This window comes from Seriola aureovittata, chromosome 21 (assembly GCF_021018895.1).
Source record: "Seriola aureovittata isolate HTS-2021-v1 ecotype China chromosome 21, ASM2101889v1, whole genome shotgun sequence".
NCBI classification, from domain to species: Eukaryota; Metazoa; Chordata; class Actinopteri; order Carangiformes; family Carangidae; genus Seriola; species Seriola aureovittata.
The window spans coordinates 21,070,699-21,090,386 of NC_079384.1; the positions used below are offsets into that span (position 1 = coordinate 21,070,699).

General features: G+C 41.7%; 1 protein-coding gene across 8 annotated transcripts in view; it reads right to left on the reverse strand.

Moving 5' to 3' along the window:
* Positions 1–19,688, reverse strand: part of rbfox3a (RNA binding fox-1 homolog 3a) — a 594,924-nt gene that overhangs the window by 538,519 nt on the left and 36,717 nt on the right. The window contains exon 2 of one of the 8 annotated variants that reach the window (XM_056365229.1): positions 1,250–1,316. The exons of the other annotated variants lie outside the window; for them this stretch is intronic. The gene's annotated coding sequence lies outside the window, so the exon portion shown is untranslated. The remainder of the gene's footprint in view (positions 1–1,249; positions 1,317–19,688) is intronic. 8 annotated transcript variants of the gene reach the window in all.

Below are 19,688 nucleotides of genomic sequence, written 5' to 3' on the forward strand. Positions count from 1 at the left end.
ACATTAGAGGGGTGAGGGAGGCGAAAATAATATTTGTGCAGCACATATGTTTTTTTTTTTACTTCCAAGAAGTACATACTTGCTAAATAAAAATGCGTACACACACACTGCTACACACACACACACACACACACACACACACACACACACACACACACAGTGCAGCCTTGTTACCACATACTGGGAACTGGTGTAGCTATCTAAGGGTTAGAGCCAGGGGACAAGGCAGAGGGGAGATGGCAAGACAGAGAAGAGGAGCTGAGGATGGAGGGGGGGAGGAAGAAAAGGGGGAGAGGGAGCTGTCAGCTGGTTCTGCATGACTGCCCTTAAGTCGTATTGAGGCAAGGCCAGGCTGAGCAGCGCCCCGACAGTCACAGTCACACACACACACACACACACACACACACAGACAGACACCGGTCTCTACAAAGACACGCAAACACGTGAACGTTTCAACGTGACTCCGACAGAAATCTGAAATATTTCCAGCCACAGTGGGTTTGACACTTATTAATCTCCAGAGGTGACGGCTGAGAGACAGTAGCAGTGACCAAATGTGAAAGGATGTGTAGACTGACCCCTGGCCTGCCCAAAAGCCCCTCTGTCAGGATACACACACACACACACGCAAGAAAAACACACACCTCTGGCCCACTTGACATGCTCAGCTGAAAGTTGAGCGTTAACTCTGTCACTGTGTACAACTCCAGATCGCTTTCTGCCAAAGTGCTAGCCGACTGTGTGTGTGTGTGTGTGTGTGTGTGTGTGTGTGTGTGTGTGTGTCAGACAGTGAGAGATGGATAAAAGCAAGGAGAAGCTTAATACAAGTGCACAGAGTGTGTGATGAGAGAAAGAAAGAAGAGAAAGTAGCGAGGGATGAGGGAGGGTTTGGAAGAGGAGCACAAATGGAGGTGGGGGTGGGGGTGGTTTCAGGGATGGAGGACGATAAAACAAGCCCCGCTGGGTGCCGTCTTTCCATCTTACAGCACGGAGTGATGGAGGAAGAAGAGGAGGAGGGGGAAGGGGGAGGGAGGGAGGGAGGGAGAGATGAAGTCGGAGCGAGGAAAGTGATGGATGACCCAGAGGTCACAGCAGATCGTGACTCATTTTCCTGACCCAGTGTGAGAGCTCACACGGGGGGCTGACCTGCTGAAGAGCAGCTGAGGGGCACACACACACACATACACACACACACACACACACACACACACACTCACACACATGCACGCGCACACACTTACATCCTTACCTTACCAGTGGACAACAAGGTAATGGTGGACTGTCGGGCTACACTGAGCAAGTGTGGATCGCTGTTTCTGTTGTGAAAAAACAAACATGAAATAGAATTTTTGTGCAAAAACAATTATATCTTGATGACTTTCAGAGGTAACAATTAAGGAATAATAATTAACTATATCAGGGCCACTTTAAAATAATGTTATATTTTTCCTGTAAATCCTTAGTTACTCAGCTACATGCACTAATATATGCACCTACCAAGAACATATATGTATAATGTAAAATAAGATCACATCAGGGACCTTTTGTTTTAATTATATCTGATTATTATTTATTTATTTATTTATTTATTATTATGGCCTGTTTAAAACAGAATATGCATTTTAAATAATTCAAACAGTAATTTACATTTGCCCTGAATAACATTTCTTCAGTCTGGTGAAGTTTGTCTCCGAGTTTTGAATCATCCTTGGACTTTGAGCGTCTGGAGACATTTAATTTAAAACTGACTCATGACAATAATAATCAAGTCGGATAAAATATTGTTATTATTCTTTCTATAATAAGAACAATTCACAGCGCAATTTGATCCACCCATGGGCGTGCTGGTCTTAGGTGTGGTCAGGCACGTTGATATTGACCATCAAAACCTGGTCTGAAGTCAGTGGCACAGTATTTCACTGTTATTAGGGCGCATTATCAAGATAAGTAAAATGCCCTTACAGAGGTGCACAATGTGCTGAATTTCACACACACACACACACACACACACACACACACACACACACACACACACACACACACGGGTGCCCTGCCGATACTGAACCGGAGCGGTGGAAATCACAGACAGAAAGAATATGTGGGATTCTTTCAAAAGAAAAACCTCAAGCTTAAAACTTTCGGCCCCAATTCCGTTTTCCCCAGGGAATGGGAGGAATGGGAGGAATGGGGGGAAAAAGGGACAGTCAACGAGGGAGAGGGAAAGAGAGCGCTGCAAGCCATAAACAGCTGTTTCTGTCTGCCTCCCCAGCTCTGACAGAGATCTCTTTTCTCTGTGGAGAAGTGTTCTTTCTTACTATGTTCTAATAGCAATCTGCCTTGCACCTGGTTTTTAAAGGGAATGGGAGATAGCACTCCGATTGGTTTATTGCATGTTACGCCCAAAACACTTACATGATTAATTAAGAAACCAAATACAGCCATGTATTTGAGCCATGCACCTGGCAATGAGCATTTTTTTCTGCTGTTAATATAGCAAATTTACTTAATGCACTTCCTCCATGTGCTTTAGATAATGAGCGTAGATAGTTAAAACAGAGCCCATAGTATTTACCATGCTCCTGACTTCCTTGTCATATATCACACCCACACTGTATATCCAACAGGTGAGCACCTTTCACTTTAAGTCTTTCAACAGACACTGTACTGACAATGTGCTGGGTGAGCAGCTTTCATTGGAATGAATGGGACGTCGTCTTGGTGCTCAGTATCCACTTCCCTTTATACATCCACTGTTTTTTTATATTTTGATGTGACCAACAACAAATGTGTGAACGTTAAAACAATGTTTGTATTTTCATACTATCCCTCAGTGACATATTGCTCTCGCCACACTGGGACCTGCTGCTCCCGCCCCTCCCTCCGCTGTCTCATTTACCCGCAGCAGCTTCACTCACCACCGGCTGGAACTGAGAACCGACTTGTCCGTACAATATCCAGCGCGTCCGCAACCTCCTCAAAACAGAAACGGTCTGATCCCAGTACCGGGACCCCAATCGAGTGGAAAGGGTTGATTCACATAAACAACTGAACTTTGTAGAGGTGTAGATATAAACATGTGGAAAACATATGCTTTTCCTCTTGAACACAGTGCACCCAGCTGTAAAGATGAAATATGAGTATCAGCACAGTGACCCATCTGCCACACTGCTCACAGGGAGAGTGTGAGGCAGTCGTTGACAGCTCCAGAGACGCTGCTCTTCACTTACCTGTCTGTCTGCAGTCACTAGGTGTTGGGAATTCACCGGGCTGGCTGGTGTTAATTTGAAGCCCTCCGCTTATCTGTCAGTCATCGTCGTTGTGCTCTCCGCTCCGCCATACCTCTGCCTCGCTCATCATCATCATCATCATCTTCACATCCATTCAGAACACATTCAACATTATCCCTCCTGGCACATCTCGTTTAAGTCCTGTCTCTTTAAAGTTGCCTACTGATTTCTGTTGCTCCCTTTAGCCCACATTATTATCTGGTAGCCGGGTGAAAGGGGAAGTTTACCTGTCACTGAAAGACATTTGATCATTAGCTGTAGTTGGTGGTTAGCCTGAAGTCCAAGATAATAATAATTAAAAAAAAAACCTTACTTCACTGCCGCCTGTGACCATATTACTGATTATTATACACACACACACACACACACACATATATACTGAACAACAAAGCAGCTGAGATTTACATCCACAAACATACATATTTTTGCATAAACATACACACATACTGTGCAAGCCATAAAAAAAATGCTGGGAGGACTTTCTCACAGGAAGTGACATGAAAAATATTATTAATAATAATAATAATAATCATCATCATCATCATCATTCATACTAAAGGATCTATGTTTTGTGGCCTTTTGGTTAAACAATCTTTTCTTTTTTGGAAAAAACGACTTCATTTTCTCCTCATGCTGCTTCAGTGACTCCTCCACCTCAGCCACACCTCTCGGTTCTCGTCTCGTCTTTTTCTGCTCACCGCTTCAATACTAAAAACTTGCTCCTTCCCGCTTCACTTCATCTAATTAAATAAGCATAAAACTACAACTCCTTTCATTTACCAATAGAAAAATGAATCCTCAATCACCTTTCCCTCTATCAACTTAATTAGCTGAATGTATCAAGTTAATTCATTTGTAGAGCCCATGTGTCACACGCATCGTCCCACAGGCCGGTAACAGCAGTGGGTCCAGGATTAGTCTGAGCTCTCTACAGTCACTGTCACACCTGTAGGGAAGAAAAAAAAAAATCCACTGTTGCCATTTTAGTTCTGCTCCTTTTCACACTGACAACAAACTAGGAATAAACATGAGGTCATACGGATTGAAGGATCAACCCCGTCCTGCTAGAAATGGTTTATTAATTTGCAAAAGCAAACACGTGTACCACCTGAATTAATAAACTAATAAGAAATATCACGAGGAACAGATAGACACATCTGCCAAGTCCAGAAATGTTGATATGTAAACCTCTTCATAGCAACTTGTTGATGCTTTTATTCTTATGGTGATGTTTGGAGACTTAAAGCAGTTTTGAAGCTCAGAGTCATCTGCACTACCGTTGCCATCTTGGCAGTGCCTGACTCCGCCCCTAACTCCCAGCTAATCCAAAAATGGTCAAAGAGGCGGGGCATGTGTGGAGCTGAGACTTGGGTGCATGTTGGTTTATGGCAAGCATACACTCACCCACCTGTCACTCAAAGAGGCCCCGCCCTCAATTCTACATAACTTTAAGCCTCAATAAAATGTAAACAGGTGAGTTATATAAACAGGTGTCATGAAGGAGGAAATTAGCTCTGGAGACCAAAACAGAGCTGTAAACATGTTTATTTCTGCTGTAAAGTTGGACATTTTAACATGGGAGTCTATGGGGACTGACTCACTGTTGGAGCCAGACTCTAGTGGTCATTAGAGGAACTGCAGCTTTTGGCACTTCTGTGCTGACTTCATTTTTCAGCTCCGGAGGTTAAAGCCTGGTTGAGGCTTGGGACAGAACTTGACCTCACGTGGGACTCAACCACCTCCCTACAAATTACACAAGCTACTTGTAGCACTTAGTTTACTGAAAAAAAAACCACTGGTGCTCAGTCAAGGCAGCATTTAACTTTCCCTAATGAAGCTGAGCAAAAGTTCAGCCAGGAAGACGACCTCCTCGCGCAGGCCTCATAAGTCACTATCACCATTTCCTAAGTCTAAGCTCCACCAGCTCATTCTGGTCTTCATCCAATCACAGCCTGACATACTGGCCTTTAGCCAATCACTTGTAAGCTTTCAAACTTTAAAGTGTCCAAACAACTCTCCAGTCAAATCCTCTAATCATAAGCTTCCCTTTCATGAAGATGAAATCCTCAAGCTCCGTTCCTCATCAGTACCACCAGTGTCTTGGCTCCAGGGGAAGTTTCTTCTATAAGGAAGTCCCTTACTCCGAAGTCTAATTCCTCCCTTCACGATTCCCTTCACTCATACTCTTTTGTTCCTCTTATTAGTCTCTCCTAACTGAAATTTGTTTGGTTAAACAGAAATCAACAGTTCAAATCTTTGGTCAAACACATATTGTTTTTGTGGGGAAACCAAACTGACTTCAGGTCATCAGCACTTTAATGACACTTATTCTGTTCTCTGGTGTCACAGGGAGCTCTGTGAGAAATAACTGATCAAGTTGAGAAAACAGCTGCACCTCATATGTTTATAATAAAGCCAAGGTTGACCTTTTCTTTATTATTATTATTATTAACATATTGGATAGAGCTGCAGCGAACAGAGAGTCTGCGCTGGATTGAGTTGACCACAACTATCACTGAACTTACTGTTTCCCTGTGTCTCTTACACAACATCACGCTGGTTTAGCTAATAGCTAATTGTATCCTGTATGCGAGTCCAACTGATTATCTCAGTTCACCACAAATCTTAAAATGTGACAGATTGTTGAGAGCTGAGCAACTGGCTGAGACAAACAGCCCGATCGATTCTAATGCTGTTGTGAATTTATTCTCGATCACCAAATGATGTTCTTTAGTAATGATAAAGAACCTGTAATAGTCTGAAAGGGATCAATAGGTGTATGGATAAGATAAAGATAAAATCCTAGCGATACTCTTCCCTACAAGCTGGTTAGTGTCTGACTTTGGGAGGATGAGCACACCACAGTTCAATTCCCTTCACTATAAGTCTTGTTTAACCATTTTATTTTGCAATCAGTCACTAAAATGACTTCATTTCTAAGTGTTCATTAGTAGACAGAGCTTTAATATGTTTTGTCCTTTGTCGTTATCTTTTGTAGCTGCTAAATACTCTGATAAAGCCATAAAGTGTTCCGCTGCTGCCTGAGAATTTAGTGTTTAGTGAGAAAATGTTTAGGCCTGAATCTGGTTTGTATGTATTGTATGATAATTAATGGTGCCGGTGTGTCAATTAGATTTTCTGGAGGAAAATCAATTGTTTAGATGAATTGACTAAAAAAGCAAAGCGTCTATACTGTAATGGGTACCTTGGTTGAAAAGTTTGTCATTTCGAGTTCCACTCATTCACCTCGAGCCAAGTGTCAAATCTGAGCAGAAGTGTGAATGAGTGAAAATGAGACTTTTACAGGTCTGTTATTTCCCAATCATTTCCTGGATGTTTACTGAAGACACCTCTGTAATTTGAATAATTATCGGGAAAATGGAAGCGAACCTTTGAGACCTCTTGCTGATGTCAAGGAACGTCTTTGAAAGGTTTTTTTTCCAAATAAATATTCATTAATTACTGGAAGCTTTATTCCCCATAAGTTGAACTCTGTGCTTGCCTGTAAATAAATTTCACATTATTGCATTATGAGCTGACCCGCTGTGCACTGACTAAAAGTTACTCCAGCAGTTAACAGGAATTAATTAAATTAAAGCATATCAATTAAACACTGTTTCTATAGAAGTAGTACTGAATTATATACCAGCTTCCAAAGCACATAAATAATCCACACACACAGCAGTAGAAAACTTCAGACAGGGCTCTTGCTAATCTATCCCCCCCACCGCCCCCCTCCCTCCTGTCCTGTCAGCAAAAGCCCCTCTCTAGAATGGATAGGGTTCATTTTTTGGTGGCCATGCATGAATATGTTGAGTGGCTACCATGCTGTTTCAGTGGTACTGAGGATGCTTTTTAAGGGGGTTTTAATTTCACAGTACATTAAGTATTATACAATGCAGGGCTTTTGGCAAACAGTTTGCGAAATGCCCCCCTCTGTAAACTATCATGAGACTAAGATAAGGAAGCTCACATAAAATAAAAAAGCAGAACTTTTTACTTTCTGCTTGAGCACATTTCTCTATGTACATTTTGTGCCCTTTCTTTTCCTCCTTTGATACATCATTGGTTCAATTTCTGAACACATGTTTCGTTTGCTTTTGTAATAACAATGTTCAGTGTTTGTAGGCAGATTCTCACACACACAGACACACACACATGTGCCTACACACACTCATCTATCCGTCCTCCACTCTGCTCACCCACTCTTTGCAGGAGCTTGTCCTTCAGTATTCTTGAAGAAAAGCCTTTTTACCTGGTGGACCTGTGACTTTCACACAAGGCTCTGATTCAGCACAGCCACACAGCCTCATATTGACTGAAGCGCCGCCGTCAAGCACTCCCCGTTCATTTCAAAATGTCTTCCTTTATACCACCCTGTGCTTCCTTTTGATACGATGTTATCTGTTTACAAAGCTTTTTTTGTAAAAATCTTTTCAACGGTTTTGCAAAATTCTAAATACCCCAAATTTCTGCATACACACACACACACACACACACACAAACACACACACACACACACGTATATATTTGATACATATGCAAATACACCTGAGGACCTGGTCCAAGCTGTGGCTCCGGTCTCAGAAGAGGTTCAATACAGGTCTCCATGACAACACTGCCAACTCAGCACTGCCTCTGGGCTCATTCGCACTCTTCTGTCACCTTCACACACACTTGTGCACACTGATGCACACCTGCACCTGACCACTGCCTATTCAGCATCTGTGTATATGTGTGTGTGTGTGTGTGTGTGTGTGTATGTGTGTTCCTGTGATTCAGTAGTACTAGATCGGAGGCCCCGGGGCCCGACAGCACTGAGGCCCATGCATGACTCAACATGGAATTTGAGACAGGCTTTGACCGATATGGCTGTGAAAACTGATATTTTTGGACTTAATCTGCATATACACCGCAGAACATTATTAGATTAGAGTGTAATTACTCTGGAGTGACTGTGTAATCTTTTGTACTAATGCCACACCAGTACAGAATGTACCATTCCATATATGCAGGTACTGGGAAGATGTAAAGTTATAGAATAAGGTAAAAGAACTTATACTGTTGTTATTTTTTTATATGGTGTGTATGACCTACTACGCAATAATCTGGATGTTTGGGAGGAACTATGCTGTAGTTATTATTTAACTACTGGGTACCTATTCTATTATGATTAAAGGATACAGTCTGAGCATAAGGCCACGAACACACTGGATGCATGGCATGTGCGTGGTGGCTGCGTCGCATGATCTAGAGATTCGTCGTGTGTGATGCAACGTTTAGTTAATTCATTAATAATGAAAAGAAATCCAACATTCCAGTGACCTGCAACATGCAGAGAACCAGAGCTGCAGCAGCAGTCCAGCTGAGACACAGCCAGCAACGGCAGCCGTCATGCTCGTGCAACGCAGGCACTGCGTTCCCGGCGTGAGACTGAGCAAAAATCTGGATGTGTCCGAGATTCCAACAAACAGGCAAATACATTGTTCTTTTATCATTTCAGGTTACTTGAAATAATCACCTGCCACGTTAACTACCTGCGTTTACTTCAGAACAAATGTCCAGGGGACAGTGTGTTGTCATGGATACCGTCGGTCTCTAAAGTGTCTCAGCTGTTGTTCACCTTCACCTGGAAGTCGGCTTTGTGGCTCCACCTGACATTTGCGAACAGAACTCGCCCACCCTCGATGTCGCTCACTTGAGTTTCAGTGGGTCCACACGTTGACCACCAACACTAAGCTAAGCCTGTTCCAGAGCTGTGTCCTGTCCACCCTGGTAAGTGCTAGGCCTGCATGATATGCTCGCTGCACATGAGTAAAACAAACAGCGGTGGATGGAGAAGCTGAAAATATAACTTTTCTCCATGATTAAAGCTTTTTGGACAAGTGGTGCGATGAAGGACGATAATTGCCTTTTTACTCACAAAGGTTGTGATTCCGCTGTTGTGGTTTTACTCTAGTCTAGAATGTTGGAGAATGACAAAAAGCGATCTCCAAAAGATACTGCAAATCCTCTGGCTTACTACCATCTCCAACCAACATCTAGTCGCCCGCTGCAGGCAAGACAACATGGCCACCATCATCATGAGAAGATGATGGAGATGGATCGGACACGTCATCAATGCGAAGACCAAAAAGAGGCAGACTGTTAAAATGTTGACAGTCTTCTCCCTGGTAAATGTGTTCGACCAGCATTACAGCTCCTCAAGGTGCAAGCTCATCTTTATTCAGCTCTGTGCACGCCTTGCTTTCATCCCAGGAAATAAACACACATATAGCAAGATAAAACAAAAAAGGTATGAATCACAGCACATATAAACAGTTAATATACTTTACTATACTGACAGAAAACTGTGCAGTTATTTTAGCCTGTAACTAGATGTACCACAGCATAAATATCTTACTTCCTCAGAACAGTTTGTTTTAGTTTTACTTGCCTCAAAATATGCAAGAATAATAACTTAACTGCCCAGTTTACATTAAGAGGAGTAAAGTAACCAGATATGATTTGTTCCTTGTGTTTTATCTTGCTATATCTGTATTCATGCATGCAATATTAACAGAATAGGTCCCTAGTAGTTAAATCATGAATCGTTAACAGTTTATTCCATAACTAAGTGCTATAAAATAACAGGTAAAATAATAGGTAAGAGAATTAATTTGTTTTATTATGTTCTACTGAGTGACATAGAGCTGGCAAAGGGAGAAATTACTGTGTGTGTGTGTGTGTGTGTGTGTGTGTGTGTGTGTGGCCATCAGGTGTGGCATGTGTAGGAGTGTGTATAACAGCTGTGGCAGGATAAATGAAAGAATTTACAGCAGTAACAAGCCATGTGAAGAACCTAGGAGCAATGTCACAGTCACATACTCACCAGCAACCGTGGCTATCTACACACACATACACACACACACACACACACATGTGCACACACACACACACACACACACACACAAACACAGAAAGCATCAGAGGAGTAATTCACCTCACACACGCATACATTAATACATGCATGCTCATACATATAGATCCATTCAGGAACACTGCCACCTTGACCTCCCTGTGCTCTCATGTTTGCTTCACTGTTACAGGATGGACGTGTGTAATGATACTGTCTGCAGTATAAATCTGTGTGGATCACCTCTGACATCATCTGTGATGCGAGGCTGACTGATTGGAGTTTCACCGTAGAATCGATCAGTAGCAGAAACATCACTGAGAAACTACAACCAGAAAAACCAAACCCACGATACAGCGGGTTATGACAAAATACAACAATATAAACTTTATAAAAGTAAAAACACTCAGGAAAAACTAAGTCATGCAGGAAGCAGTGCGTTTGTGAGAAGACATCTTCTACCATGTCCATGTTAAAACGGATAAAATTGGTTGAAAAGTGGATGTGGTTTGTCTGAGTGACACTGAGTGTAACTTGTTTCATCAAGGTTTAAGAATCAGAATCAGGTTTATTGCCTGACAAAAGTAGGTTTTTTACAAACAAAGAATTTGCTTTAAGGTAGCTTAAATATGAAGAGAACATTTTTACAATAAAATATATACAATAAAAACTTGAAAAAATATGATAAAAAAATAATATATAATATATAACACAAATATGTAAAATATGTATTGGGGACAATTTTCCAAAAAGTAGCTGTATATATGACCGGGTGGGCAAGACATATAAATTTACATTCTGATGAAAAGATTGGTTCTGGGTGGGTCAAAAAATATATAATATATGAGGAAAATATGAATTACATTCTCCAAAACGTGAACATATTTTAAGTTTCATTTTTCATCAGGCACGAATTAGACTGCTGAACTCATTATGATTTATTATTCATTTTGGGCAGCGGCCAAATGGTATTAAGAGCTTTTAAATATTTGTGTGGAAGTAGCAGTGACATCCAGAGTTTTAGTCCTCTTCTTCATAAAAGCCACACAAAGTATGCTGATGACTCGGTAGCTATCATTAAGGTTACATCTTTATTAGTGATTTGTGCATGACAATCCTGCATTTTGGCATATTTTAATCCTGCACTCCCACCACACTTAATGGCATATGACGACCTAAATTTAACTGACTACCAGCGGCGAGTTTGCTGAATTTTACCGCTCCCATATCAATGCAGACTGTCATGGCTGCCTCCAGAGCATCGCTAACATTAGTCTGGTAAAATACCAGTGTTTCTTTTTTCTTTTTCAATCGATCGATGCGTGAAATTGAAGTAGTTTAGGAATCGCGTTTGTCCATGATTTTCACATTTTGACGGCATCTTGAATCTCCGGCAAAACACGTAAAACCCATCAGAGACTACTGATGACGTATCACGTTCTTAAGGGTAGATTTCAACCACTAGCCCTTGTAACTCAGTTCCAAGCGGCAAGGGGCAAGGGGTAGGGGTAAAAATGAGAAATGGAATTTGGCCCTTCTTCTGTGATTTCTAAGTGGGTTAATAACATCCTCAGAAAGTGTAAGTCACGCTGAATCTACAACTATGTCTATTATGTCTGGGTTCAGATTTGTTCAGAGTTTTGACACAAATTGCAGCGATCAGCAGGAAGCCTTCCACAGACGCCTTCGTCGAGCCGTGCCTGCCACTGCTGTAACTGTTGATAGTGTCGATAAGCAGCCAAACAACAATTACTAACCTCCCGCCGTTTTTCAAACACCTGCACACACCTGTCCCTTTCAACTCACATTGCATCTCTGCCTCACCCTGTGTGCCTCCCGTACACTTTAAACCTCTGGAATACACTACAATAGATATAACAACTTGCCCAAATTAATTTCTATCCGCAGAATTAAAGAATAAGTCGCCCAACTGAGCAGAAAATCTGACTCTGCCTCGCTCTGCACCAAGGTTTTTAGATCGCGGACAGCGGCTGTTAAATGAAGTCAAACAAACACATCATAGTAACAAACCCTAAATAATATGATCCATCATTTAAGTAAATCGAATTATGTGTTAATTCAACCGCTCTTTCAATTCAAAGGCTTTAGCTTATTTTACAAAAACAGATCTGAGTCTCACAAACAGAAATAGGCAGCTGTCGAACATGTCATGCATTTTTTCTTTCTGACACAGCAACACTTTCAATTAAAAATATGTGAATGAAGAAAGTCTGCGTATATCACCTGTCCCCGGTTAAATGTCTAGTCACAGAAAATATATTTACATACCCAAAGTGTCATGATGAGTCACAAGTCTTACTATCTGTCCAAAATGTCTCCACTGCTGCTGCACCCAGGGAGGGGCCATAGTAGAAAAAGGGTTGGATGTTTGGATTGTGAGAGGATCGCGCACATCCTCCAGGACAAGGAGAGGTTGTCCATCAGTTGTCTGATGAAATGACTCCTGCCACAGCTGCACCACCTGGTTGCCCCATTCGTCATCTCCCACAGTCCATGTCTGTCTCAAGACAAGTCAGGGTTTCTTACTAAAGGCCTCAAGTGGACCCACTGTGTCCACCACTGTTTTACTCTGTCCACTGCAGCTGCAGAGGAAGAGGAGGTCATCGTGTGCTGCATCGTCCAATTAGTTCAAGAGCAGATGGAAGTTACTTTGTCTTTAACATTTTTCAGTTCACCATTTAATATTGCGCAAAGCACACTCTGACCAATAAGATTACTGATCACTCCTCAATGTTTGACCATCATGGTTGGAGCTCCATCAGTTATGACCAAGTTGGACAATGAACAGGTCCTCCATCTTAGAGAATATGATGTCACCGGTGGTGGATCAATGCAAGCAGCACTTTTTGGAATTCTTGTCCATCAAAATAAACAAAAACATACAACACCTGCCTTGTGTGCACACAAGGCAATTGCAGACTAGACTGTTCTCATCTGACGCCGTCCCTCTCTATCTTCAAGAATCTCTTGAAGACTCACCTGTTCAGAGAGCACCTCCTCTCCTAACACCTCTAACACCCTAACTGTCATGTTCTGCCATGGCGGACACTTTTTGTTAGTTCTATTTTAGACTTTTTGCACTTCCTGTTTTATTTTGTATTGGTTTCCTTGTGTGTCTGTGTGTTGCTTCCTGTCTTGGCTTGGTGATTGTCTGCCCCGCCCTAATGTGTTTCACCTGTGTTCAATCACCCTTGCCTCCCTTGTCTATATAGTCCTTGTGCTTCCCTTTGTCTGTGTCGGTTCTTCTGTTTAGTTTGGGTTTGTTCACGTACTGTTTACCTTCACGTTTTGTTCATGTCACGTTCACGTTTGGATTTTGGTTAAATAAACCTGCCTGCACCGTCTCCCAAGAGTTGACTGCATTTGGGTCCAACTTACCTCGCAAACCCCTGACACTAACATGCCAAACTAGCTCCTGCACTTTCGGTGCACTTCTTTACTTTCTTTAAGTACTTAGTACTTACACCAAGGTCTCCTACAGCACCGAAGCTTTAATGTGGTCATTCGTCAAATGAGTAAATGTAAATGTTACGCCTTGAATTAAAAAGGCCTACTATGAGACTACTTGGCTACTTGGTCCTTGTCCATCTTTCTATCCCACCGTGGGAAAGTTGAAATCGCCATGCCTAGCTCCAAAAATGTTTACAGCGAGTATTTAGTTACAAAGATAGTGCACATTGACTTGGTGTGGGCAGATGTGGATTAGATAAACACACTTCTCGGACTGTTCACCTTTAAAACTCCTGTTTTCATTCCCCACCTTTATGTTTGATGGTTTTCACAGAGACATGGAGTCTTTGGTAGAAGCTAGATTGGACTGCAGCCTAAATGGGAGACTAGTTGAAAAGCAATTCCTCTGAAGGTCTGAACATATCAGCCAGAAACCTCCATATAATCTGGTAGCATTAAAAACATATAGGCTGCCACTGAATCTACTTACCGAACCCTGTGTTAGTGTATTGGTAGGCGAACTGAAGGTGTTGGAAGAGTTTTATTCCAACCCAGGATTAAGTTCAGACTGAAGAGGGAGATATTACATAGATATTGCTGGGCAGCTATGGACTGACCATTATTACAAATCCTTGAACTCTTTATAATATTAGTGTGTAATTGAATTGTCTGTGTGAACTTTTGTTTGCAAACACTTGCCTCAAATCGCCTCTCAAGGGACAAATAAAGTATTTTCAATTTGAACAGAATTGACATGAACTGAATGGATCGAGAAACCAGTTCATATTAAATATTTCAGGAATAGATAAGAGTGTATAGTGTGTAGAAAGACAACCGTCATTAGTTGAACTGTGTGTCTTATCAAATGGGTTGATCCTGTTGTGGAGCAGGGAAAGGATTTGAGGACAGTGACTGTCTGCCTCTCCGCTGGCACGAAGCCCTCCGAGGGCCTTTCCCCTTCCCCGAATCCGGAGCAGCTCTTCAACAGTGGCCCAGTTTAAACCCCCTGTCAATAAGCAAACTCGTTGCCTTTTCTATGGTGATGCGCTTGTAAATAATTAAGACAAAACTTCCAGCAAAAGCAGAAGTGAGCGCTGTTTATACACACACATTGGTTGATGGATTTATCAATTATACATCTACCATGCCACATGAACACAGGAAGGAGATGAGGAGCCTTTGCTCGCAAATGTCTATTGGGACAGGAGCATCTGCATGTGAAGCAATAGAGTGTCATTCAAGCAAGGTTAAAATAAGGTAACGCTCTAGCTTCACAATAAGTGTCAGAGCCTCACCAAGTACTCCCAGCATCCTCTCCTGCTGTGTCTCGGCATGTCATAGGCCAAGCTGCAGAATTTATTTTTCAGCTTTCTGATCAGAGTAAAAAAAAAACAAAAAAAAAAACAGCGGCCATGTGTTTTGCAGATCATTAACAAAGTCTTCTGTGGTTTCAGTCGGCGTCTGGGGAGATGCGGTGCCCGCGGCAACATTTGAGCCCCAAAACAAGCTGGTGCTTCAGTTTCATTAGCCGAGCAGAGGAGACGCAGAAACACGGTGCCACTAACAATTAGCCTGACACATCCTCGGCTGATCGAGTCTATCACATTGGTTTTGTGTTAATTAGATTTAATGCTGACCTAATCTGAAGCTTGCCACTTAATGACACTAATTCATGCTTTTGGGAAAACTCCCGGACCTGACCCAGGAAATACCACCTGAATCCAGAGGCCAACGGCAGGAGGGCGAGTCTTCATTATCTCTGCACCCGTGTGTGTGTGTGTGTGTGTGTGTCTCTCAGGCATGATGACACTCTTTATTTTATTCCTCAGCAGTTAACATCGTCTGACACATCATGTATTCGGTTGACATAGGTTTTATAATGCTGATAATAGTGTCTCTGGACTGGAGCCAATACTTGGTGTCAGTAATAATAATCATTTAATCATTTTAATGACAAAAAAAAACATACAATAATTACAAGCATTTGGGGATTTTACTCCTCAGTGCCAGTCGTTTAACAGTGGACACTAATGGTAACATGCCTGTTTGTCAGGAATGATCACAGTGTTTCGTTACACAGTTTAGGTGCAGCTCTTCCTGTAGCAGGATACACTACATCAGTGCAGTTTCATACGACCTTTGTCTCTGCAGATGTTACAGTGAATATTGCTGTAATAATGTTGATATTTCTTACTTTAGTGCAAAATATACACAACTCCATTACTTCAAATATTACAAGAGAAATTTTTACTTCACTAGTGGAACATTTGCTTTTGAAAATAATTAAGTACAAAAAGTACATTATTTTTAGTTTCAACTCATTGTATCGTTACAAATTTACTCCAAAAAAATCCAAAAAAGTCAGTGCTTTCTCAAGTTAGATGGCAAATTTGCATAGGCAGTGATGAAGTTTGGTCGTGGTAAACACAGCAAACATTTCAAACTAAAGGAATCTTTCTTTATTTGTAAACCTTCAAACACAGACTTCAGATCAGCCCCTGGTCTCTGGTGAAGAATCTTCTGCCTGATCTTTATCTAACGCAGCATCATTAGGACACTGACAGGTTCAAACTGAGCTGTTCAAACATGCAGCAGCACAACGTGACTGACAGCGGAGGAGTTGACTGTGATTGGTTTTTCTCCCGTGATGAACACAGTGTATGGTGGTCTATCACATTTTTCAAAATAAAAGAGAATTCATTCCTCAGACTAAAAGCTCTGCTTCAAAGTAAAGAGTAATTCATAGAAATATACTTACAAAGTACTTGAGGTCAGTAAGTGTACTTCGTTTACTGTCCACCCCTGCTTGAGTGTTGCACTGAAGGAACTGCATTATGCTATGTTCTATATCAAAGGCATGTTACGGTAAAAGACAGTGATATCTCAGGTTGCTCTGGTAACGCCATCCCTGTGCTCGTGAATCAGACCTTGATGTCAATCCAAACAGTTGCTGTTGTCATGGTTTCAGAGTTATCAAAACATACTATGCAAGTCTTAACACTACATTTCTGTATATGCACAAAGAAAGTTATATACACACAAGTGTATCACGTTTACAAAGCAATGCCAATGCACAATGCTATGTAATAAATCGGAATCATTGTAAAGCTTTGCACAAACCTGGTTTTCACTCCAGGAGTTAGTCTCTGTCGGATGAAGACGTGCCCCAAATCAGCTATAATCAATATCAATCCCTCTGACTGCTCCACCACTCATCTGTCACTGAAGAAGTACAGTTTTACTAAATCTCTGTTGCTCATGGCAACAACTACAAACATCAGCTGAGCATCTTCACACAAGACCATAATGCAAAGCTATGTTTATTTATAGGACCAATACTATGAATGATTCATCACGTGTGCATGTGTAAACCTTCAGGCGTTACATTTCAGTCAATCGCCATCAAACATCAGACTGTGTCCCAAACACCCGCAGAGTGTTTTAAACTACAGCTGCCAGTAAGAGAGAGATTTCATGATCTTAGATAAATAGACATCAAAAATTAGCAATTAAAAGCAAATCAATTCATGGTTTATGAATGCAACGTTGAATGAGGCAGGTAAATATCTGTTCTACAAGAGACATAAAGCTGCAACTCCTCCTACTTTTTTTGTCACTGTCGCACTTTTTGTAATGTAATCCCTACAGGAAGCTTTTTCAAACCATTCTCAGTGGTCAACGGTTTAAATGCAACTTTTACCTGCCACATACCCAGTGTTTAGACTGCAAAAAAAAAAGCATGCAGAGAATCTGGCCAACAAGCTAAAAGTCTACAGTTGCATAATTTAGATTTCTCTTCTCATCTTATGGCTCTGTTCCACTTCACCACATCACAGCCGACTCAAAAAACACTGCTCACACTCTCACTGCACAGCAGTTTGTTGCTTTCATTTTATTTTATGTGTATTTATCTTTTACCTGATGCATTTTCTGTTGGCTGGTCAAAAAAAAAAAAAAACTCTTAAGATGAGATGAGACGCAGTAAATCAGCATTTACTTGATTGTATTTCACCTATTGTTGTTGCTACTTAAGTTTTTACAGTTTTTATAAAAAAAGAACAAAGAGAGACCGTCCTCTTGTGAAAAGCCCATAGTTCATCTGTGCAGCGGGTTATTATGACCCATAGTTAGGTTTTGTTGCTAGGCGACATCTAGTGGTCGTAGTAATGATGACAGGAGCAAAGGGGAAAGTGCAGTGACGTAGTATAAAGAGAGACAAAGTCCACGTCAGGAGGAGGTTGTGGTGGATGGATGAATATGACACAGGAGAGCGGTGTTCGATTCCCGTGTGAAACCAGCTGTTTATGTATATTGTTTTATTCATGACCGTTCGACAAAGTTAACCACATTGTTATTATTGTAACCATGACAACCAAGGTCTGGTATGCCTGCTGCCATAGAGGCACTATTTCAGGAGACACTCTTACAGGACGTATCAGAGGGAAAATAAAATTAAAATGTTCTTTAAAAAAATTAAAAAAATTGTTGAAAACTACTTTTATTATTATCATTATCATTTTTATTTTTTGTATTTTGTTTTAAGGCCTTACCACTTTATACTTGCTCTGCTATCTCAATCTGATTGTACAGTAAAATGGATAGCTGGTTAGCAACAGGAAGAATTAAAAGGGAAGAGAGTCAGAGACAGATGGTGAATCGTCAGGTGATCTCTACCCCGTCAAACAAAAAGAAAAACTGATTCAATTCAATCTTGATTAAGGGCACAGCTCATGGGGGGGTTCATAGGAAGAAAAAAAGAAAAAAAAAACAACAAACTAAAAGAAATCACATAAAATCAAATCATTAAAATAAAGCTCTGAGAAGGTCTTATTTGGCCTCCGGGGTCGGATGTTGGCCGCCAACATTTTCAAGTGGGTCATGAGATGTAAAAGGTTGGGAACTGCTGCTCTAAAGGAAACAAGTGGACAACAAGTGGACACAGTTCATTGTGCATTGAATGAAATTGAAACTGCATCATATCCATCATGTCAAAGGTGGAACACACTGACTGACGACTTCAGATTTTTAATTAAAGCCCAGTATCAGCCTCACAAATAAAACCTCACCAGCTCAGATCTTAGTGAGAGCATCCTCCTCACACCTGTGTCCTGTCTCAAGAGCAAAAAACCAGACAACAGCTAACCTCACACACACACACACGCACACACACACACACACACACACACATTCCTGCATGCCCACAACTAATGGGACTTCCCCTAATCCTGCTCCTCTGAAAGGATATTTAATCAGGCTCTGATTAACAAGAGTGTGACAGAACAGTGTCAGAGCTACGGTGTGTTTATACACACACACACACACACACACACACACACACACACACACACACACACACACACACACCTCTGTTTCTGCCAGTATGTCTCCACAGACAGGCAAACAGCAGACGACCTCCATAATCACCAAACACTCCTCTTGTTCCTTCCACATAACTTTGTGCCTTTTCTCTCTGTATCTGTTTCTCTTTGTCTTTCCCTCGGTCTCTCCCTCCCACACACGTATTTCATCTCACTTTCTCTATCATGGCTGGAAACAAAGCAGCGAAAGAAAGAAATGGTAATCTCTCCTCCCCCCTCCTTCCCCTTTTCTTTATTTCCTGTTGTCCTCTCTGACTCCCCGACAATGAATTAAACATCAGGACGGCGGTCTGCGCTATTGCCACCGCTGCTGATGGGACGGCGGCACCACTTTGTGTATGCAGAGGGAGATTTCATGCGAGAAAAGGAAAAACTTGTTTCCAAAGCACATGCAGGACGGAGGGAGATGATGGAAAGGGGTGGAGGGGGGGGTGAGGAGGTTAGCAGGAGGAGAGGAAGGCAAGGAAATGAAAGAGGAAGCAGGTGTGAGAGTGTTCGACCTGTCCTCTGGATGTCCCTCTGTGTCCTCTTTCTTCTCCATCTCCTCAGTCTTTCTCTGTCTTTCTGACACTCCTCTACCTCTTCATCCTCCTTTTTCTCCTTCTTACTCTATCAGCGCCCCCCCCCCCCCCCCCCCCGTCTTCAAACCCCAGCAGA